Source organism: Olea europaea, chromosome 20 (genome assembly GCF_002742605.1).
Source record: "Olea europaea var. sylvestris chromosome 20, O_europaea_v1, whole genome shotgun sequence".
NCBI lineage: Eukaryota > Viridiplantae > Streptophyta > Magnoliopsida > Lamiales > Oleaceae > Olea > Olea europaea.
In genome coordinates, this window is record NC_036256.1 from 7,899,634 (window position 1) to 7,924,564 (window position 24,931).

At 37.0% G+C, this 24,931-nt stretch overlaps 1 pseudogene; it reads left to right on the forward strand.

Annotated features, from left to right (window-relative positions):
• Positions 1 to 4,235: 4,235 nt before the first annotated feature.
• The window catches only part of LOC111369019, a 39,068-nt pseudogene continuing 18,372 nt past the window's right edge, over positions 4,236 to 24,931 (forward strand).

Here is a 24,931-nt window from a genome sequence, read left to right on the forward strand (position 1 = left end):
ATTTCAGGTAGTTGCAACCCACTTCGCGTTGTAATGGCTTTGGCGGGCTCCTAAGGGTTGATTTCTATGTTACTTGGCAGATTACCCGGAGCTTTTCCAGTCAAAGTAATGGCAATCTATCCCATTTGAGTCTCCAAGTTTTTGATGGCAGCATTTTGGTTTTGGAGAATAGCTTCGATTTTCTCCATGTACTGATTGGTCTTCTCCGTGAATTTCCCGAATATTTCTTCTAGTTGAGGTTTCTTTTTTTACTGCTAATACTGACCCTATGGGCTGTTCTGATTCTGGTTGCTCCAAGAGAGGTTGGGATGCTTCTTCCAATTGGGTTTGTGAGTGTTTGAATTTTGATAGTTCTGTTGATGTTGACCCCATTGGGCATACTCTACTTGTTCCATTCCCTGTGACAGAATTAGGCATCCTGTCGTACTATTATTCGCTTTATATTCTTCACAATTTTGTTTCCGTACATATATTGCATTCGTTGACTGTAATATGCTTTCCACCTTGTAAAATAATGAGTCAATCTTTGCTGATAAGGCTGAATATCCATCTACCTCATAGACACCCGGAGGCTTCTTCTAAATCACCCGCTCAGAGGACCACATGGCTGAAGTGGTAGCCATTCTTTCAAACAATTCCAGTGCTCTATCAATTGTTCATGTGGAAATTGAGCCATTTGATGATGAGTCCACTATGCTTTTGAAGTACGGGACTAACCTTGTATCGAAGAATCAGATTTGGGCCTTTTTGTCCAACCCATATTGATGGCACTTCCGGAGCATGTTTTTGAATCTATTCCAGGTTTCGTCAAATAATTTAGATTCTCCTTAACTGAATATTGATATCTCATGTCTCAGTTTTGCTATCTTGGCTGGTGAGAAAAACTTCATGTAGAATTTATACGACAACTCGTTCCAAGTAGTGATGCCTGCAATAGGAAGTGAATCCAACCATTCAAGAGCCTTATCCCATAGTGCATGTGGAAACAACCTTAGCCTAATAGCATCATCTAAAATTCCTTGATACTTGAAGTGTTGACACATATCCAAGAATCAAGATATGTGTGTATGTGGATTTTCTTCGACTCTTCCATAAAATTGGTGTCCATTCTGGAACAATTGTATCACATTGGTCTTCAATTGAAAATTAAGCCACCCAAACAATGGATATACTATGCTGGAATGACTTTGAATTACTTGAGGAGTCAAGAAATCTCCCAAAATCTCATTTCCTTCGTCCACCGCATCTCCTTCATTGGCTTGAAAGATGGGATTGTTTTGCACATTAACCATTTGTTCTTGTTGTTGCTGATGTGCTCCTATGTTCTCTCGTTGCAAATGATGAAAAGTTCGCTCAATTTTTGAGTCTGCTGGAATTAATTTTCCTCTTGTCGATGTTGACATGCAACTTTGCCAGAAAAACAATACTAGCACTCAGATTCAAACAATTTAAAAAACTATAACAAAAATAAAACAAAATGACCTAAACGAAAAATAAATAAAAATAAAAATCTAAAGTTCGAATTATGCCTAGAAAAATAAAATTAAACTAAATTTAATTCCCGACAGTGGCATCAAAAACTTGTTCACGAAATATTTTCTTTCGTATGTTGCATTTTAGCCCCCGAATTCGATTCTTGATTATTTCAAGCCCTTTCTCTTGCATTTTCAACCCTTTGACTTTTAATTGCATCTAGTTGAACCCACAACATCTTAATATTCATTTTGTGATCCGAATCAACTATTGAAATGTTTCAATTTAGTCCTCATACTTTGGATTTTCCCTTTTTTCCTTTTCCAATTACTTAGGAACCGATCCGTCACTGAAATAAACGAACAATTACCCAAGTTAAGTAACAATCAACACTTTAATGACATAAAAACTTAATAATATGGTCTAAATAAGTACACAAAATGCACTTATCAGGTGGCCCGAGCCGACGAATCCGATTGCCATCCCTAGGTGAGAGGCAGGCGCAAAACACTCATCGCAATTTTTTGTGCTATTTTTTTTCGAGTAGATGAGTTTTTTTTTCACAATATTAGTATTTTTATAATCTTATGTGTTTGGCAAGTATTATTTTAAATAAATTTTAGATTGATTAAAAACTTAAAAATATTAAAATAAGAAAATGATTTTTTATGTCTAGGTCTCACCTAACCTGAAACTTGACCTCTACGTCTCGTCGAGCTTTATGCTTTTTAGAACACTACTAATTATTGAGAGAGATAGAGTTTCAACTATTGAATATTAGGGGGTACAGCTCATATGATTTACTTTTCTAATACGTTTCACTACTAAAAAATATAACTTCAGATATCGTTCTTGAAACCTCGATATCCGTTGCTATTATTCTTCATCAAAGAAATATTTACAACAGCAAATTCGTTGCTAATTTGAGGGTCGCTGATAGTTACCAACGGATCCTGTCGTAGGTAAAGAATAAATATTTTACCAACGAATTTTCCGTAGGTAAACTGTGAATCTTTTACCAACGAAATTCTCGTTAGTAAAAATCTTAATCAACACAAATTGACTTTTCGTTGGTAAATGTCTACCATTACAATTGGTAAAAATCAATGTTGTAAATAACCGCATGTGTGAGGTATGGTAAAAAAAATTTATTTATTTTTATTAATGTTATTATTATTTATTTAATAATTCTAATTTTTTTAAATTTTAGTCTATCGAATTGAAAGGCCAAAATATTGCTTAACAAAAAATTGGACCACAAATTAGTTTATAGAGGGCAACTCCGAAGACTTTGTTGTGAACTTTCGAAGTGGGATAAAAGAATTACTTTTATCAGCATATAATCCGTTTCTAATTACCAACAGAATATCCGTAGGTGAAAGATCTAAATGTTAAACGATTACATGAGGCACGGAATATCCATTGGTAAAGAGATATCATCGTTACCAATGAAAAATCTGTTGCTGATTATCGTAGTTAAACGTTAATTACTTCTACCAACGGATAATCCATTTCTAATTACCAACGGATGCATATTCAGTAGGTCACCTACGGATATTTCGTAGGTGAAAAATCCAAATGTTAAACGATTACATGAGGCAATGAATATTCGTTGGTAAAGAGATATCATCGTTACCAACGAAAAATTCGTTGCTGATTATCGTAGCTGAAAGTGAATAACTATTTTTCAGTAGTTTTTGTTTAAGCCCCATTTTTTTGAAGAATAAACTGTGTAATAATAATTTTTTAGAAAGTGTATGGTTGAACTGTAAGAAAAAAAATTAGATTTGCATGTAAAATTGTGTTATTAGGAAAATGTATGGCTGGAAAATTGATGAAAAAATGAGTTTTTAAAAAATGGATCAAACGGGGGCTCAATTAAACAATGGATGAAAAGAGTCTCTAAGAAAATATAAAAAGGAAATAGATGTAAAGAAAATATTGCACATCTTAAGATGTTTAAATTAATTACTTTTTGAGCTTTCATTAAAGATGTAGATGCAATGAAGAGTATCCATGACTAGACGTGCTCCTTCGTATTCTAAATGATCAACAAGATTATTTTCATTAAAAAAGAAAGCCCTACCTTCTTACTCATTTCCTCACTCATGCATGATATTGTTTTTGCATTATTGTATGCTTTCATTCTTGGGAGAAACTTAAACGAACTTTTACATGTCAGATTACTAATATATATTCGACATCCTTGGTAGAAGTCTCAATATTGTGATGACCAAATTTACATTTTTTTGTGCCACTACGGCAAAAAACTTAACCAAGATTGTAGGATTTGGGTTAAACAAGTTATGAGTATATAATTTTCTTGGAAATTACACCAAACTATACTTTAAATATTCAAAATTCTAAAATTAGATTAGAAGTTTGATATTTCAAAAATAAGAATTTTTTTTATATTAATTATCTAAAAAAATTTAATAACTGTTTCCTTATTTCACATGTTTTAAAAATTGGAAACTATATATTTTTAGAACCTCCCTCCACTTTCATTCAATAAACTCTCCACACTTTTATTCATATCTTCATATTTCACAACTGCCACTGCCGTTCATTCAAGCCCCAATCTGCCATTCACTGTCGTCCATTCCCGGTGAAGTCTCGATAGTTGTCGTTCACCATCAAATTTACTTCATTTAAATAGAGTTCAAGCAACTTCTCATCATCCCTGTTGAATTGCACATTGCAAAAATTTCAAAGAATGACTCATTCAAGGAGTGGAAAGTGAGGGAAGAAACTTGGAAGCCATGATTCAGATACAAGAGGTAAACGAAAAGTTGATGAAGTGCAAAAAAATTCCCCTTCTAAAAGATACAAATCCACACTGTCGATCACAACTACGTCCGCAAAGAAGGTATGTTTTCAATATTTCAATTTTTCATTCATTTCAAGCATATCTTTGAATATTTTAATCGATGGATAACGTGTATGGATAAAGCATTTTGAATTTTTGAGATATATTGCATTCAATTTATACTATGCACTTGTAATCAAAATGCTGGAATCTAGAAAGGATTTTTATTGTTGCTTGTAATTTAGTTGTTCAATTGTGACTTATGTAAGGTGACTATGCCGTTTTCTAAGTGTGTTGTTGTTCAGTTCTAAAATGTGGTAGGGGACTTGTGACCTACCTATTGCTGTTTTTTTTTAACTGGAATCCCATCTGTGACCAACTGTTGCATTTTTGTGACCAATTTGTAGGCCTGGAGATTTACTATACTAGAGAAGAGTTGGTTTCCAGGTAAAATTACAATACACCCATGAAGGGTGTGCTGACAAATTTCAAAATGAATCTAAATAAAGCCCAACATCGAATACTGTAGAATACGTGTTTTTCCACTTCCAGCTAATACATAACTTTCGTTGAGGTAGGTGCAACAACCTAATGAGAGTAAACTGTGGTTTAACATTTGTAAGGTTCTCAATTTCAGACAAATTATCACTTTTACTATAAATTTTCACTTCACAATCAAATTTTCAACTAATTAGAACCAAAATTTGCATGTTCTCCTATCAAATTGTGTATATAAAATGTGTTTGAAATGATTATGTTCAATTTGAATTATATGTAATGAGTTGTGTTTATGAGATTGATTATTAGTATTGAATATTGGTTATATGTTTTTCTTTTCAATTACTTGAATTGATTGTTTGTATTAAATAAACTATAAATTTTATAAATGTAAATATGCATTTTTTGTGACGAGCAAAATATTAATAAAACCACAATTCGAATTCAAATGGATGAAATGGTGTGCAAAATATTAATGAAGGAATATTTTTTAAATGTAAATTTACGTAAGAACAAAGTATTCGATTTGTGCAGAGTTTGATTGTGCTCCATAACTCAAAATGTCTATGTTCACCCCTAGTTTTGGCATCAGAATGCTCATTTGAGCTTTGTATGGACTAAACTGTTCTTTAAGCATGATTGTCTTTAGTACCATATTCAAAATTTGGTTTCCATATAAAAAGGTCAATTTTATTAAGAGGAGTAGCACAAATCCTTAAATGTTGTTTAATTATTTCTTCTTTAATCAACATGTAACGAACTCCTATATTAGAAATGGATTTAATGTACTGCATAGATGTATATCTTATTTAAGTTTCTAGAAGTATATTTCTTTCTTTCTTTCTCGAGTTTAATTTGAGGTAGCCTCATATGATATGATTTGTTTTCCTAAGGATTCTTTGTTTATATTTCCAATTTCTTTGGTGCAAGTGATGAAATGACAAGGGTCATCTGGAAATTTATCAAAGACAAGGTAATTTTTCACTATACCTACTAAAGCCTCAGTCACATTTGGAAAATTGGTATGTCTTTGGTTTTAATGGTGTTTGTTTGTAATATTACAGTTGATCCTCCCTTTTCTAGAGTTAGATATAAAGTACTTTGACATGGGCATTCATCACCGGGATGCCACTGATGATAAAGTCACCATTGAAAGTGCCTAAACAACTTTAAAATCTATGACTATTCTGCTCTGATTAAATATCTAGCTATACGACGGATTTTCGTGTATTAAAATATAGAAGTCGTTACAAATCGCATTTTGATAAATATAAGTGATGTTGACCTTCTCGTAATTGCAAAAATCCTCTGATTAATGATCTAAATGTATGAAGACGAGGGGCCACATGGCTTGAATCCTGGTCTTCGAGAATTTATTGAAATTTTGATTTGTTGAGACTTGACTTGTCCGGTATTTGAACTTGGGGACTTGAACTTGAATTTGATTTGATTTGAAGAGGACTTTGATCTTCTTGGATTTGGTGTGAACCTATTTGATTCAAAGAAGATTTTGATCTTCTTGGGAGTTCACTGAGTTTAGATTTTAGAGGATTTCTTCCCTTCTTCCGGCCTTGAAATCTCTTCAGCACTTCGTGGTTGCTTTCTTTGCTTTCGCTTCTTCTTGCTTCCTTTTCACCTTATGGACCATTTGTCATATTTATAGGGGAATTTTCGTGCTAATTTTGGTAATACTCAATTATATTTAATTAAAAATGAATAATTAAGTAACTATGGTTTTATTTATTTATTTAAAATGTGACACGGTCTTATTGGTTTGTGGACCTTAGTAGACTTTAAATTAATTGGGTTAATGATTTAAATTGAACCAATCCTTTTTATTATTATTATTTTTTATGTCTACAAATGTCTCCTCAAGATTTATTTATTTATTTATTATGAAATAAATAAATTAATAAATCTTAATTTTCGATTTTTTTATCTCTTTTTTTTTCTTAGATTTGATTGAATTCAGACTTCTCTTTAGTAAATTAATACAGATGGAAAATTTGAAAACAAAATGTGAATTTGATAAAAAAAATTTGAGGAAAAAAAAAAAAAATAAATATATCCGCCACGCCAACGGATTCCAACAAAACCAAAACCAATTGCTTTGGTTTCTGCCAACATTGGCAGAGACCATTGTTTAATTTTAATTTTTTAATTTTTATTTTCTTGGTTTCTAGAATTGATTCCAATTCCAACAAATTGGAATTGGTTCTAATTCCAATTCCAATTCCAAGTCCAACTTGGGACTGGTTTCTGTCGAAAATAGCAGAAGCCCCTTTATTTTTTGTGTTTATTTATTTATTTATTTATTTTTTGTTTTCACACATCAATTTCACTTTTTTTTTAAATTTATTTTAGTTTCTTTTATTCTTCTTGTCTTTATTTCTTTCTTTATTTTTTTCTTTTTATTTTGATCATCTTTTTGTTGATTATTGTTATTATTATTATTATTATTATTATTATTATTATTATTATTATTATTATTATTATTATTATTTTTGTATTTTTGTTTTAACGAAATTGGAACTAACATTTTTTCATTTTTTTTCCAGGGATTCAACCTTTTGGAGCGAATCAAGGATTTTTAGGTTCAAAATTTTCTTCGTGTAGGGGTTAAATTTTTTATGTTGCAATTATTCTATGAGTTCGGGAAATATATGCTTATGAACAAATTTAAAATTGTAAACCTTCATACACATTGAGGAATAAGGACTGCCACTTTTTATCATCCAATGCACTTTTTGTTGGGGATCAAGGACTTACTCCTTTGACCGTCCAAAACATTTTGTGTTGAGGACCAAGGACCTGTTCCTTCGACCATCCAAGGCACTCTGTGTTTAGGATCAAGGATTGGCTCTTTCGACCATCCAAGGCACTTTGTGTTGAGGACCAAGGACCTGTTCCTTCGACCGTCTAAGGCATTTCATATTAAGGACCAAGGACTAGCTCCTTCAACCGTCCAAGGCATATTGTGTTGAGAACCAAGGACCTGTTCCTTCGATCGTCCGAGACACTTTGTGTTAAGGACCAAGGATATGTTCCTTCAACTATCCAAGACATTTTGTGTTAAGGACCAAGGACTTGTTCCTTCAACTGTCCAAGGCACTTTGTGTTGAGGAACAAGGACATGTTCCTTCGACCGTCCAAGGCACTTCATGTTTGGGACCAAGGACCTGTTCCTTTGACTGTCCAAGGCACTTTATGTTAAGGACCAAGGACTGCCTCATTCTATCGTCCAAGGCACTTTGTGTTAAGGACCAAGGTTCCTTCAACTGTCCAGGACACTTTGTGTTGAAGATTAAGGACTGGTTCATTCGATCATCTAAGGCACTTTTGGTAAAGGCTGCTTACATATTTGGGAGACTTGTGATTTTAGACGATAAACCAATTTAAGAGATTTACTGCCCCCCATTTTTTTTAGCTGACATTTTTTTTTGTAGGCATGGCTGGAACAAGTTCTAATGATAAAGCATGCTCTAACATACACGAAATTGTTGAGCTTAAAAATCAAGGCAAAAGTTATCTACGTTTCAAAGATACTGATATAAGATACCATGCCTAGACTGGCGTACGAGGTGAACTTAAATTTATTATTCATAAGCCAACAACATATCCTTCTCCTAATCTTCTGGAGCTATTGTCGGAGTTGCATATGCCCACCAATAGTGAATTTCACGAGGATTTGGATGCTAGCAAGTCCAACTGTTCTAGCAGTCATCTTCCATTTCTGTGTCTTCCACGTCATCATTCCCAGAGCATGGGGTGCATCCCAAAAATTGTAATTTGTGAGAGGATTGACAATAGGGAAATACGATGGGAAAATGCACAGGTCAGTCGAGGAGATATTTCTTTTTTTCCAAAATTTTAGGAGTGGTCTTTATGGGTCCATATTCAAGAGGAATTTTTGCGAGTTAGCTTTTACAGTAGGTTCTGCTACAAAAGATTACCATCGTCCAAACTCCATTTATAGAGCTCTTTGTGAGGTTTGGTGTCCAGAGACCAACACCTTTATGATTGCTAATGGTGAAATTGTCATTTCTCTTGGGGACATCCGCGAAATAAGTGGGCTTTCGATCATGGTTCATTACTACGAGGAAGTAGTCCCAAGCCTTTCAGAGTTGACAAATCATCTTCCCAAGTCTTGCCTGTACCTCTTAATGTTTTCACATCGATCGCCCTTGCGAATGAATCTTTACTGGGTTACTCACAAAAATTGGATTAATTTCTGGTTTCACGAGAATGGTTATATACATAATCCTCGACAACACAAAAATTATAAGAATGTTATGAATTTAAATCCATTCAAGAGGTATCATCAAAGAGCATCGAAGGAAATATGGAGGCCCGTAGTGGCAGACAAGCCGAGAGATAATAATTGTAGGGATTGACGTCATTGGAGCAATCTGCCAATATCTCTGTCTATGAAAGAAGAAGAGGAATTGGAGATAGTAGCTTATCTCTCCCTGTGACTTTGTTGTTTCATTCTCCCATCTGAGATGAATGTATAAGAGTTTGAACTTTTAAAGCATCTTCTAGGATGGCAGGTGAGTACACTTATTGCCTAGTTCTGTCCATATTAGCGAGCATTTACAGAGGACTTACATGAACATCTAACTATCAGACAAACCCAGACCTTGGCTCAATTTTGCATTCATTTCCTGGACATTTTCTTTATGCTTCGGCGGCAACTTATTTTGTCTGAGGTGTTTATGCTCATGTGAACAAGAGTTATTCTCGCCCTATAATTCGAAGATATGCTAGCACTCTGAATGCTTTACAGTCTTGGAAGAAAAATGTTGCTGATTGTCGAGAATTTATCCGTGGAACGATGGACATTGATGACTTTTGCTAGAATCCTTTACCCTCATTGTCTCATCCTGATGTACGTGTGGATGACCAATCGAGGTTTGCAGATACTTTAGAATTTATGATGAGTATTCGATTTGGATTGTTTTTTATCGTCGAGAAAATTCACCTTTCATTCTTGAGGCATATAATCCTCATAGGCTTGTGAGACGTTTTGGCTTTAGACAAAAACTTCCCGGTTCACCGAGAAAGTTAAACATTGCCCCCAGTGTAGACGACATGTATCGGGTTTGGTTGTCTTTGACTCTGACGAAAAGTGGGTCTGTATTTCATATTCCAGAGTATATGAGTGATACACATCAAAACGTTGATGTTGAATACCAGCCTTGGTGGAATAGCAAAGTATTGCCGCTCTTAACCAGGGTCCAGGTGCAAGTCTTATTTTATAGTGAGAGCCGTGACTTTGTTCTTGGCTCAACTCCGAACTGGGTTATTGCTAGAGGTTTAAACCCTCCAAATGTTGCTCCCGAAGAGGCTTTTCGAAAGAGGGATCAAAACAAGCAAAATGAAAAAGGTATTAAGAGAATCAAAATTATAGTTCCCTCAGCAAAGATTGCTACCATCTCTGAGCCTGCTAATAAGGTACCATGAGTGATTTTGATTCCAAATCATAGTAGTCCTGGAGATCGAGCATCACAGGCACAGAGAAAGACTGACTCTAAAAGATAAAAGTTCTAGAGATCAGGTATAGTTCTTTTTTTTTTCTTTTTCTTTTTTAACGTAATACTTGTATTTGATTTTATGTCACAGTCTTCAATTTTAGACCCTTCTTTCTCAAATATACAAAATCAAACAATCAGTAGAACCGAGGCCACTTCAAACTATTCTGAATCCGTCAAAAGGTAAAGTTGGAGCTTTTCAGATTAACATCAGCCTCCCGAACACACTATCAGACGATGAATTTTTAGACATGTCGCTTAGGACACGAAATGTAGGTATGTTCCCTATTTTCGTTTGCTGCACTCTTTTTTTTGTTGAAACATACTTCATTTTTTTTTTTGAATTTTTCAAGCATTCCTGAAGAACTAAATTTCGTCATGAATCCAAACTTTTTGCAAGATCAAACTGGAGAGAATGATGGACGAATTGATGCACTCCAAGGAATAGATAGTATTCATGATTCTCATGACCTTTTTTGTAAATATCCAAGCGCCATCAATGGAGGTACTTTGGTGCTTATCATGGACAATTTTAATACTGAAGATGAAGTGAATTCAGTGACTATAAGAGCTAACATTTCAAAGATCAATCAAAAAGTCCCTATCATTCCATCTTCGTTGGCTTTAGTCAGTATCCCACCTTCACAGACAAATAATCATCGCGCTACACCAATCTGTTCTTTCATGTCTGTTCCTCTACCTGGAATTACTCAAGAGTCTCCTTATCTAAAGGCTGCTCTATAAGAAGCCATAACTAATTACCTTCAAAAGTGTTTTAAGGATGTCTTGAAGTATGTATTATCCAACATTCGATCCTGGTAGGATGAAAATAACTCAGTTCTTCAAAACATGATTACCAACTCATTCCACGCGGACCCATCGCCTTTGATGAAGCGCATGGATGTATTTCTAAAAGACGTTGACTCTTACTTCTCTGAAAGAAAGCAACATTTGGGTTGTCCAACCGTTGAAGAAAAGGCTGAGCAGTTGAAACATTTGAACATTCAGCTGGAAGTAAAGGATTCCACGTGTTCTTCGCTGGAAGGCAAAATTAGTCAGCTAACCTTTGAGCTAGGTAGACTCCGTGATAAACTTCAAGCCCAGTAGGAACAAAATAGTATGCTTGGAACTAAGAAGGCAGCATTGGAAGAATTGCAGACAAGAGATGTCACTAGCGTAGCATCCATTAACCAGAAAAGGAAGACCCTTGAAAATAGTTTCTTGCAAGTGATCAATGGCGAGTGATCTTGATGAAGTCAAGACTTTCTGATCTTTTTTAAGACCATATTGTATGAATTTTGCCTTACTATTTTTGTTTTAGATGAACTTTTCTTTTTCATGCTTTTTGTGTTTTTTTTTACTACAGCAAGTGGTAAACAAATTGAATGAGCTTACTAGTTGTGACCGAACTTGAATTTATAATTTATTCAAGCTATCTATATACCTAAACGGGATCAAGTCGAATGGAGTTCATTACAAGAACACACATTTTTTTTACAATGAAAAATTTAAAAGAAAGAATTTCAGGCGTAAAAATGCTTTAAAAATTTTCCATTAATAGGTCCAATTTTTAGTCCATTTTTGTCGATGATCTTGTACGCTCCGTTGGTGAATGCATCAATAAGAAGAAATGAACCATCCCATTTAGGCTGGAACTTGCCCCCTATTTTTCTTGTGATTATGATTGGCCTACGCATGAAAAGTACTAGATCTCCAACTTGAAATGATCTTGGTTGCGCCTTCTTGTTGAAGGACTTTGCCATTCCATCTTGATAGCACTCCAGGTGCATTTGTGCTTCTAACATATTCTCATTCAAAGCTTCTAGCTCTTCCAATCAAAGACGGGCATTTTCTTCAGTTGTCAAAGCTTCTTGGATGGTAATTCAAAGTGACGGGATTTCACACTCCAGAGGAAGTATAGCTTCCACCCTATCTACTAAGGCGTAAGGAGTGACTTGTATTGGAGTCCGATAAGTAGTTCGATATGCCCATAAGATTTTATCGATTTTCTTGTGCCAATCTCTTTTGATTTAGAGACAGCCTTTTTTACCAAACTGTATAGTGTTCTGTTGAATGCATCTACCAATCCATTAGCTGTCGAATTGTACATGGACGAGTTGTACTGTTTGAACCTAAACTTCGCACATAAATTGTTTATGTAGCTATTGCAAAATGGTTTGCCATAATCAGTTATGATATGCCGCGGGACATCTTATCGATAAATGATTTGAATACGAATGAAATCTGTGACATTTTCTTTCTTTACTTCCTTCAATGGTATGGCTTCGGCCCACTTAGAGAAGTAGTCAGTCCTGAAGAAGATGTATGCACGTCCTGCTAAAAACTTTGGAGTTATAAGTCAAATTACATCAAGACCCCATGCATCAAACAACCATGAAACTACTGTCGGATGTCATGGTTCCAGAGGTTGGTGGATGAAATTCTCATGGACTTGGCAAGCTTCACATTTTCTTGCATAATCTATGGAGTCTTGTACCATAGTTGGCCGGTAATACGCCATCCTCTTTATTCGAAAATGGAGTTTGGGTCCACACTGATGGGCACCACAAATTCCAGAGTGGGCTTCTTCCACGATCTGTGTTGCTTTATCATTACTTAGGCATCGAAGGAAAACTCCATCAAATGATTGTCGATGAACTGTTCCTCTATAAAAGATAAAACGAGAGGCACGCCTCTTGATTTTCATTTTTCGCTGTGGATGATATACTAGCTTTTGCTGTTGAAGGAAATCGATTATTTGCTATCTCCAATCTTCTCTTTTTCATCTTCGACTACTTTAACACTATTGTTTGCTTCCGAATTACTGGGTAACATTGATGGAAGCACCCATCTTTGAGCAATTGATATGGAGTGAGAGAAATCTTCATCTGACCTAACTAAAATAACGGCCAAATTAGCTAAGGCATCAGCTTCCCCGTTTTCACTTCTCGGGACAAATTTGATTTTTACTGAATCAAATCGTCTCATAAGCATTGACGCATATTCATGATACGACTTCAAGTCTGAATTACGGACTTCATATTCAAGTAAAAATCGGTTGATTATCAACTTAGAATCTCCAAAGACTTCCAACTGGTGGATATCTATATCTAATGCTGTCTCTAAGCCAAAGATAAGGACTTGATATTTTGCCACATTGTTTGAACATTTCTTTGTTAAGGCAAAAGAATAGAACATGGCGAGATCATGCGGAGTGACAAAGACTACTCTTGCTCCGGAACCATAACTTCAGGTCGTCCTATTGAAGTATAGCCTCCAAGATGGTATGACTTCGTTGAATAGAACTTCTTCATCGGGAAGGTCTTCCTGAAGTTCCCATTCCGCTGGGATTGGGTGGTCAGCTAGAAAATCTGCCAAAGCTTGTCCTTTAATGATCTTTTGTGGAATGAATTTGATATCAAACTCAGATAACAACAGTGCCCATTTTCTAATCCTTCCAGAAAGAATTGGCCTGGACATTATATATTTCAATGTGTCAATCTTCGAAACAAGATTAATTGTGTGTGATTGCATATAATGTCTCAACTTTTTAGCTGTGAAGATTAACGCAAGGCATATTTTTTCAATAGGTAAATACTTCATTTCAATGCCTACTAGTGTCCGACTCAAGTAATAGGTGCATTCTCTTTTCCTTCATTATTGACTTAGACAAGAAATGCTCCTAGAGAATATTTTTGTGTCGCAACATAAAGAGTCAGTGGCTTCCTTGGCACTGGAGCTGTGAGTACCGGTAGATGAGAGAAATATTGCTTAATGTTTTGGAAAGCATTTTGACAAGCTTCATCCCATTCAAATGGTACATCTTTCTTCCCCAATTTGTTGAATGAATGACATCGTCCGGCAAGGTTAGAGATAAATCTTCGAATGTATACAAGTTTTCCTTGAAGACTTTTCAACTCACGTATATTTCTTGGCTCTAGCATATTGATTATGACATCAATTTTTTATTAATCTATTTCAATGCCCGGTGTCGAACAATGAAGCCGAGAAATTGTTCAGAGGTGACGCCTAATGCACATTTCAACGGATTCATCTTCAATTGATTTCTTCAAAGTCTTTTGAAAACATCTCGTAAATCTTGTAAATGATCGTCACATCTTTTGTTTTGACAACAAGATCATCCACATAGCATTCCACGTTCTTTTGCAGCATGTCATAAAAAATCTTCTGCATTGCCCGCTGGTAGGTTGCCCCTACATTGTTCAATCCAAAAGGTATAACTTTGTAACAATATATGCCTTTAGGGGTACAAAATAATGTGAGCTCCTCATCTTTCAGGTTCATCCATATCTAATTATATCCAGAAAATCCGTCCATGAAAGATAAGACTTCATACCCGGTAGTTGCATCTACTATCAACTCTATTATCGAAAGTGGAAAATCATCTTTCGAACATGCTTGATTTAGATCTCGAAAGTCAACGAAAATTCTTAATTGGCCGTTCTTCTTTTTGACAGGGACAATGTTCGCGATCCATGTTGGGTATTTCACTTCGTGTATGAATCCAGCTTCAATAAATTTGTTGACATCCACTTCAATTTTAGGGATTAGTTTTGGCCGAAATTTCTTTGAGGTTGCTTGACTGGTCGAACTCCATGTCTTACTACAAGATGATGCACTGCAGCCTTAGGATCTAACCCTGACATTTTCTTTTAAGACCTTGCAAACACATCTTTGTATTCCTGAAGTAAATTAATGTACTCAGATTCCTTTTTTTGACTGAGAATGGCACTTCCAAATACTGGTCGCGGGTCTTCTTCATTTCCCAAGTTCAATTGTTTCACGTCATCCACAGTAGTTTGTCCCCTTTCTTCAAGTGTAGGTGGGGCTGGTTCAGGTTCATCCGTTGTGACAAAACTTTTGGACTTAGAGTCTGAGTCAGGAGTTTCTTCAAAGGCTGTGTGATCGACAGATACTTCTTCCTTATCTTCATTACCCTTTAAGAATGGGCAAACTTTTTGATATCTTCGTCTTCTTCTTAACCGTTGTGGTTTTGGACTTGGATCAGAAGTTTTAATTTCAAGTTGAGAAAATGCAGATTGTCTTTGGGATGACATCTGGGGAGCTTGTGCATTCCTATCAATTTGGGTAGAAGAAGAAAAATCTTCACTTAATCTTTGGAGGATAGAAACTTTACCTTTTACATCAACCACTACAGAGGGGTCTCCTTTTAACCTTTTAAACATCGAAACTCTAGCATTCTCATTTTCAATTCGATCGAACACTGAAGGTCTCAACTGTTTTGATTTCTCTTCTGCAACTTTATAAATTTGAACCATGATGGAGTTTGAGGAAACCTTGTTGATTTTAATCTTCCTCGGTAGATTAGGATTATATCCCAAACCATACCTGGGTTGAGACACTAAGGCTCCATCAAAATTGGAAGAGACACGCCCTCCTGAAAGGATAATGTGAAAATCACCTAATTTTTTAGGCTCTCCTTTTACAAACCCTGCATTTTCAAACAAATTTTTGACTTGAGGATTGTAACATACAAAGCTTTGATATGTCTGGAATGGATATCGAAGCCTCTAATGCAGGTTTACACTCCTCTCAGATCACCATGAGTTGATAGGGTAGAAGTAATTTCGGAATACTAGGTATTGAAAGAGTTAACTCCTTTCTCAATACCTCAATATCGCTTGATTCTATTTGATGGTTTTTTACCTTTAGGAAATCCTTCGAACGTAAATTTTGACTTGCCTTTGCAAGTTGATGAGGTTGAGCAGTACTAAATGTATCATTATCGTCTGCATCTTCTTTAACTTTGAATCCAGACATGGTCAACCATGCAGAATTACACTCTTCATCTTCCATGTAAAATTTGGCATCAGCGAAATGAGATTCTTCTTCAAAGAATGGTTTAGACTTAGCTACCAAAATTTAACTTCTCCATCTTGACTATATTTGAAGCAATAATGCCAGGTCAAAAGTACTACTTTAGTTTCATGATTTTCGTTCTGGACAAATCACCAACATTAATTCCAATTTTCTTCATTGTTTTGACCGACATAATATTTACAGTAGATCCACAATCGATTATTATGCACTTTATCTTGTATCCTCGAATATAATCACTGACATACAGTGGCCTATTATATGGATGAAAACCTAGCTAAAAATCTTCATCATCGAATGTTATGGCGACTATACAATCTTGAGGAGTTATGGATCCAATATGTTCTAAAACTTTGCCTTCGTATTCTTCCAGATCGATTAACGCTGCAACCAAAGCCATTCGATCATCGAAAAGAAGACTAAGAGACTACGCTAGACTCATATTGCAGGAATATTATTGAGCCGTGAAATAGTTTTCTTCTATTTTGAAGTCTACCTTGATACTTTTTTTGTTTCCTTTTTCTCTACATTGATTACATTGAAGGTAAGACATTCTTTATCAAAGAAATTCTTGGGAAAATAATCACTCAGGGTTGGTAGTCTAGGAAGAACGCATAAAGTTGCTTCTCCCCAGTTGATTTAGTAGATACTCTTGGCTTGGCTTCAGGCTTTCTTCCTTGGTTGTTCCTTGGTCTTGATTTCTTGTCACAAACATTAGAACTGGGAGTTGTGGAGTCTTTCAACAACTTCTTTTCACAAGGGTCCATGCCCCCTGATCTTCTTTTAGTGTTTTCTCTTCATTGGGTTGAATTTTTGTACCCAATTCCTCCAATTCTGTTCCTGCAAGAAGTTTAGAAGGTAATATTTTACCCATTTTGTTTGGCATTTGTTGTTTCTCTTTCTTGTTTATGTAAGTGGACCAGCCATCACCGATCTCACGTTCAGACTCTAAATCAAAATCCCAAACATCCAAGTCACCTGTAATAATTTCATAAAAGGTTGGATGATTAGGTGCGCTTAGTCCATCCATCATTGGATAGATATAACAGATAGTGATTTCTCCGTCTACCTCAAACTTCACTGGGATGGCTCCTTCTGGAAGTTGAGGTCCAAACTCCTCAACTGAGGATTTATAGGCATCGTATACATTAGAAAATGTTTGTTTCTTCCCTACAATGGGAATTGGATCAAATGATCCGAATAAAACTATCGAGCATGCGGCTGTTGGATTTTCTCCGATTTCAAGTTTGATCTTATTTTATTGGTCTAGGTGAACAATAAGATCTTTTAAGACAGAGCATTTTTCCACTAGGTGGCTAATGATCCTATGAAATTTACAGTATTTAGGATGATCGATCTTACCAGCTTTCTTGGGTCTTTTTGGTATTGGGAGTTCGATTATCTTCTGTTCAAGGAGCTGATCCAGAATTCCAGAAACTTCAAAAATCTGAGAATGGTACCCATTTCCTTCAAGTTCTTTTAGAGTCACATGTCCTTTGTTAGGTCTGAACTCTGGCTTCGATTTTGGGTTTGAGCTCGACCCCTGGAAGGCTATCTTTGCAGAAATAGTAGAAATAGCCATAGCCTCTTTGGATTTACTTGCCTTAACATTCTTCTTTATTTCCTTCTTAGAATCTTTCTTGTCACATGGATCACTTGATAAGTAACTCCCATACCTTGCAATTTGGAACTCCAGGTCATGAGCACGTGCCACCAATTTTTCGAATGAGTGAAGCATATTTGCTTGGACATAATAGAGTAATTCCCAATACATACCTTGTACACATATGTTGATAGAAGATGCTTCGCTTATTCTTTTTTGCAATTAAGCACGAGGTTCCTCCAGCATTTAATGTACTCCACAATAGGCCCTTCCTTACTCTGCTTTTTCGAGCAAGTTCTGAAAGACTGGCAGTTTGTCAGGTGCTGTAGAAACGTGATAGGAACTCTCGCTCGAGCTGATCCCAACTATCAGTTTACCTTGTCGGTAGGTCCGTATACCATTCAAATGCAAAACCTTTGAGGGAGCATACAAACTGCTTCACCATAGTGTCATATAAGTACCTACATTGTTACAGGTCTCAATAAAATGAGCAACATGTTGCTTTGGGTTGCCCTTTCCATCAAAACACTGAAATTTTGGAGGTTGGTAACCGAGTGACATCTTTATTTCGTCAATTTGATGACTATAGGGCTTGGCATATACCAATAAAGATTGCAATGAACCACCACACTGGGCAAAAATGGTGTATGCAATCAGATATTGAAGTTGTTGGACGGACAGAGAGTCAACGGAGAGTTGAGTGGTGTCATGCAACACGTTTTGAACAATTGTCTGATCATGTATATCTTGATTCTATTGGCGCTCTTGGACTTCTAACTCTTTAGCCTTGGAAGGTCCTGGATTTTCCTGATCTTCTTTAGCCGGTGGATTTTGTGACTCTGGCCTGTGCATGAGTGCAGCAATCTGTGCATCTTTATCTTCCAACGACTTTGTTAATTTTTCAATGTCTAAAGCCATTTGTTGAATTTGATCATCTGAGCCCGATGCCGCTTCTGTGACCATCACTGGCTCAAGTGATTTTTCAGGTGAAGCATCATCTTCTCACCTTTGCTGAGAAGTGGCATGAGGGGATCCAGATAAGATCTACCACTGGAGATGGAGCCCGAACGAGAACTTTTCGTTGAACTCATGATCTTTTCTATCGAATGAGAATTTGGCTTTTTGAAGGCAAATTTCATTTTGTTGGAGAACTTCTTCAGTGGTGTGACCAGTTGAGTTTTCTCAGTTTTTGTTTAGGCTCTAGTCGCATGGAAGAGTTCGACAAGCGTCTCTTCAAGATGAGTCATAATTTGTTTCGCCTTTTCGCCTATAATTGCTGATGTAGTAGTTGAAACTTGAGGATTTTGAGATCAAAAGATGAGAGGACAAGAAGGTCCACTAGGCGTGCTAAGAAATTTATACGACGAATTTTCGTGTATCAAAATACAGAAATTGTTATAAATTGTATTTTGATAAACACAAGTGATGTTGACCTTCCTGTAATTGCAAAATTGTAAAAATTCTTTGATTAATGATCTGAATGTATGAAGATGAGGGGTCACGTGGCTTGAATCCTAATCTTGGAAAATTTATTTAAAATTTGATTTGTTGAGACTTGACTTGTCGGTATTTGAACTTCGGGACTTGAACTTAAACTTGAATTTGATTTGATTTGAAGAATACTGTGATCTTCTTGGACTTGGTGCGAACTTGTTTGATTCGAAGAAGATTTTGATCTTCTTGGGGTTCACCGAACTTAGATTTGAGAGGATTTTTTCTCTTCCTCGGGCCTTGAAATTTTTTCAGCACTTCGTGGTTGCCTTCTTTGCTTTCGCTTCTTCTTGCTTCCTTTTCACCTTATGGACCATTGGTCATATTTATAGGGGAATTTTCGTGCTAATTTTGGTAATACTCAATTATATTTAATTAAAAATAAATAATTGAGTAATTATGATTTTATTTATTTATTTATTAAAAATGTGACATGGGCCTTTGGGTTTATGGATCTTAGTAGACTTTAAATTAATTGGGCTAATGATTTAAATTGATCCAATCCATTTTATTATTATTTTTTTATGTCTACACTAGCATTTTGACGAACTGAAAGATTTAGGTACCTCTTTTCCTGTTCTTTTTTCTTAATATTTGGGTCATAAAAGTAAGGTTTCCCTATCTATAACTGTGAATGATTACTATAGCTTGAAGGTTTCTCTGAAATCTGCAAGAAATATGGGGTTGCTATTGCCATTATTATACTATGCTGGAGTGTGTTCACTTATAATTTTTTTCAAGATATTCGTTCATTACCTTATTTCATCTGTTTTATCAATTTTCTAGTGTTCTTTGTAATTGATTTAATTGTAGGTAAAATGTAGCAATTAAATGTGCTACTATCACTCCTGGTAGGAGTCTTTGAGCTCGAATTTGCTGAATGTTATGTTTTGAAATTTTTTATGTTTACATTTTAATCATGAAAGACATTACAAACTACAGCTTTCTATGTGTACAGATGAAGCTCTTGAAAACGAATTCAACTTGAAGCAGATGTGGAGGAGTCCAAACGGAACAATTAAGAACATCTTGAATGGTGAGTAAATTTGAATTAATTGTAGGTAAAATGTAGCAATTAAGTGTGCTACTATCACTCCTGGTAGGAGTCTTTGAGCTCAAATTTGCTGAAAGTTATGTTTTGAAATTTTTTATGTTTGCATTTAATCATGAAAGACATTACAAACTACAGCTTTCTATGTGTACTGATGAAGCTCTTGTAAACGAATTCAACTTGAAGCAGTTGTGGAGGAGTCCAAAGGGAACAATTAAGAACATCTTGAATGGTGAGTAAATTTAACTGATTCGATTTCGTATCTGCAAATAAATGTTTCAGCTACTTGGTGGTCCATCATAATTGGCTTTCATTGCAGACAGATCTTCAGAGAACCAATCCTCTGCAAAAATGTTCCTCAGCTTGTCCCCGGTATCATCGGCTCCTTCTAAATTCAGTTTCGATTTTTATTTTGGTGATGGAGTAGCGTTACAATTATTTGTGTTTCGCGCGGGTTAATTCGCTAACAATTAAAGAGGATCAGACGATTGTGTAAGGGACGAAACCTCTTGAGACAAAGTCCCAAAAAGGGGTGTTCTTTTTATTGGCGATGAACTTTACAATTGGAAACGGAAAACAACGTGCCTCCAAGGGGGGCAAGCACACGAGTTACAGAAAAGGAAATGTTTAAGTCTAAAAGCTAAAGGAATGAAAATTACATATTCTCTATTCGAGAGTTTTGGATTCCGTCCCCTTTTACTTCTAAGTTCTTTCTCCCTTTTATACTTCATAGGCGATCCCTTTGTGATTAACTGCTCTAAAAAACTGCTTGATCGCCCTATAACTACCCACTTTCTTTGTAGTGGTCATTTTGTCATGCAACTGTCCTTTTAACTGCTGCCATTATCTTGCATCGTTCAACCGCTTTCGATTGAATCCATTGAGTCGTGGAACGTGATAAAGTTACTTTAGCAACTGCCTCAATAACTACATCATAATGCGTTATGCTTGTTGATACCATGGGCGACTTGAAGATTTGGGCGAGACTTTGGACGACCGTCTGCCACTCTATTCGTTCAAACTCGACTTACAAACTTGGACGATGGCGTTACCGCACTATTGGGCCCCTTATTTGGGCATTCACCTTGATTCGTTCAATTGGATTTCGTTCTTTGGGCTATCTGATTTGGGGATCCTCCAATTGGGCTTTATTCTCTGGGCTGTTCGATTTGGGCTGAATTTTTATGTGTCAACAATTACCCCCCAATATGGCAGAATTAATAATAATTATTGAATTTTGCCATATTCACTTCACGTCTTCAGCAACGTTCACGATTCCCAAAGAATTTCAATCATTGTTTCCTTCTATAACTTGAAAAGGTGCGTCGCTTTGCAAACCCTTATAAACTCCGAGCACGCCATTTTACTGCTACGAAATCATGTTTCATATTCCTTACGCATCCTTCACGATTCACTGTTCATATTTTGCTTCCTTGTTACGTAACTCTGAAAAGCTTCGTTCCTTCTTCAATGACTGCTTTACAATCCCAAGCTAGCGATTCCTTTAGTTTTGACGACTTTCAGAAACTTCTGAGTCGTTCATACGTAACCCCAAGTTTTCTTGCGCCCGCCGATGTTGGACGTAATGAGTTTTACTTGGGTCCTTTCTTCAACAATGCGGAAGCAGTTGAACAGGCAACGGTGGGTCAGCTGTTTCCTTGCACTCATGGCCCTCCTTTTCTGAATTCTTTGCCGCTGGAGCCACTTCGTGAAAAAGGTATTCGCACTTGGCCCAAATCTGACGTAGCTTTTCATAGGTGGCATGCTCGTCTTGTGGGTCATGGTCCTACTAAGGCACTTTTTGATAGCGCTAGGATTTCTGATTTGTTGGAAGTCTCTATTCGCCCCCCTACTTTTGATTCAGCGCTCTTTACGATTGCTTTGAGCTTTTGGTCCTCTGAGTATAACACCTTTATTTTTCCTCTTGGTCCCATGTCTATTACGTTAAGGGATGTTGGGGCCCTGGTAAATTTACCACCTTTGGGTGATACCGTTTTCGCAGGCATCTTAGTTTCTGGTGGCGCCCCTCAGTTTGGTAAAAACTATACCGATTCTTATTCAAGCCTACAGACACTGCACAATCATTCGAGTGCTGAGCCTACTCATGCTGAGCGAGTGGCCTTCCTTTTACTCTGGCTTTGTAAATATGTGTTGTGCGTGCCTAGTATAAAGCCCTCTCTGAGTTATCTACCTATAGCGCATGAACTGGCGCGTGGCAGGCCTTTGAATTTATGTTCTTTGTTTTTGGCTGCCCTTTATAGAGGTATGGCTTTTCTTCAGGCTCAATTGAAGAATGGTGCATCTCCTACTGGCAGTGGACCTCTTTGGTTCACTCAGCTGTGGTTGAGATCCTATTTTCCATCGCTTGGTGCTCCATCCATTTCTTGTCCTTCTGCTAGCTGTTACGGGCTAGCTATGGAGCCTTTAACTCCTGTAAGTATGTCCAAAAGGGACATTTTTTCATTCTTTTATTCTTTAAATTCGATCTCTTCCTTCTTTCCTTTCCCTCATTTTTTGACTCCGGACTATGTACATCCTCCTTCCACTCTAGATAGTGCGAGCACCTCTCTGCTCATTTGGATCCAGTTCTTAACTGGGAGGGAGCTTTTCCACGATATCTTAACCGGGACCAATGCCAAAGCTGGGGTAGAAATTTATGCTCCCCAATTTTTTGCTCGGCAGCTTGGTTTTGGCCAAACTTGGCCTGTTCCTCTTTGCTATTCGAAGAACTTAAACGACCGTTTCATACCATTAATAAGGTGGAAGCAGAGGCTATAAACGCTCGCAACCTCCACTTATCAAGCCATTTTTCATTAGACCCTTTTAATCCTTGTCATGCTACTCACCCTCTTTTCGAACAACTTTGGCCATTGGTGAAGCGCATATTATTTGCGACTGAGGCCAATCGTGCCTTTCATTCATTAGACCAACCGAGTATTTCTTCTCCTTCTCCTGTTTTGGCCACTCCTTTGTCTATTCGGAACCCCTCTCCTTCTCGTCGTACTAAACAATCTGCTCGTCCATCTTCTTCCCTCCCTGCCAGGCCAACTATGGCCAAGAGTGCTCCAAGCCGCAAACGGCCAGCCTCAGCATCTCCCATTCTGGAGGATGATGTTGATGATGATGATGATGATGATGTCCCTCTTATCGTTAAAAGGAAGGTATTTAAATTGGTCTATTTACAAGTATGCTCTTCCTCATTTGAAAATTTTCTATGTACTGATGATCTTTTGGACTTTTCAGAAAAGCTCAGCTTCCCCTTCAAAGGCTTTGGCATTACCAACTCCTGCTCCATCATCCCCTGTTGAGGCTACTTCATCCAAACCGGTTGATGATGGGACCATGCTTAAAGGTATATCTTCAGTCCCAGATTCTTCATCACAACCCATGAATGAGCCACCTTCCTCCCAGGGCGTCGACCCCCCAATCACCGAAGCAGAAGGTAATTCAATTTTTTTGATGTCTTACCTTTGCTCGTGCTATTGGTTTCTGACTGGTTGCTCTTTGAACTTTGCAGATACTCCCATGAGTCCGCCCGTTGTGGCAACGTCTTCTCGCTCGGACAAGGGGAAGTCCTCACGAATGGATGAGTCGTTGGTGGCCAGCTTGGCTGAGGGTGCGCCATCTTCTACGATTGTCGACGAGGTAGTTTTTCTCTTTGTCCCATTCCTATTTCCAACTTGTTTGTTGTAACGAATATTTTTAATGTTGGCAATCTTCTTTGCAGGATGCTGACAGGATTGTTCGTTCTATTCCGGATTTGTTCGCTTCCTGGGGGCAGGTCCAAATGCCTCGCCCTACTCCATATGATCGTTCTGCTGCTTCTTCAGAAGAGGACTTGAAGTTCTTGAAGGAGTTGGTATTTGAGTACGTATCCTTCATGGACATGGACATTGGAAGGGCTAGTGTTGCCAGACACAAGGATGAACTTGAACGCTTGAGTGCGAAATTAGAGCAAGCACTGACGCTTCCGTCGCTCAATCTTTCTGCCGACTTTAAAGCGACGTTGAAGGTCGTTCACTCCGAGGTCCTTACTATGCTGGCCAAGAATGCTGAACTAAAGGCCAAGCGTACTCAATATCTTCGAGCCGTAGCCGAGAAAGAGTCTCTGTGCTTGGAGATCAACAAGGCTAAGGACGAGTTGCAAGAAATCTCTTCCGAAGTCATGATTGAAGACTCCTTAATGGTTAGCTTGGTTGCTGGCTGCTCAGATGAGGGAACTTCAAGCCAAAATGGACGATTGCAGGGTGAGGATGGCTGCTAAAAAGCGCAACGCCTCCCGGGGAATTGAGCGAACTAAATCTTTGGTCGAGCAGTACAAGAAGTTGGAAGTTGATGACGATGACGTTGCGGCTGAATTGAACATCACTTCCTCCTGACAGAACGAGGATTGGGAAAAACTTAGGGAACGAATTCGTTCCTTATGGGGTAGTTTGTTATTAAGACACACGATGTCTTTTCTTTTTTGTACTTTTGTCCCTTATTAATGAACATTAATTTCTTGTGCATTTATTTGATGTTTATTTTCTAATCATCAATTCTTCAAGCATTTAACTGCTTTGCATTAAGAATTTTGTCCGTTCCCTTTTGATATTCCCATTACTGTTCCCGAGACT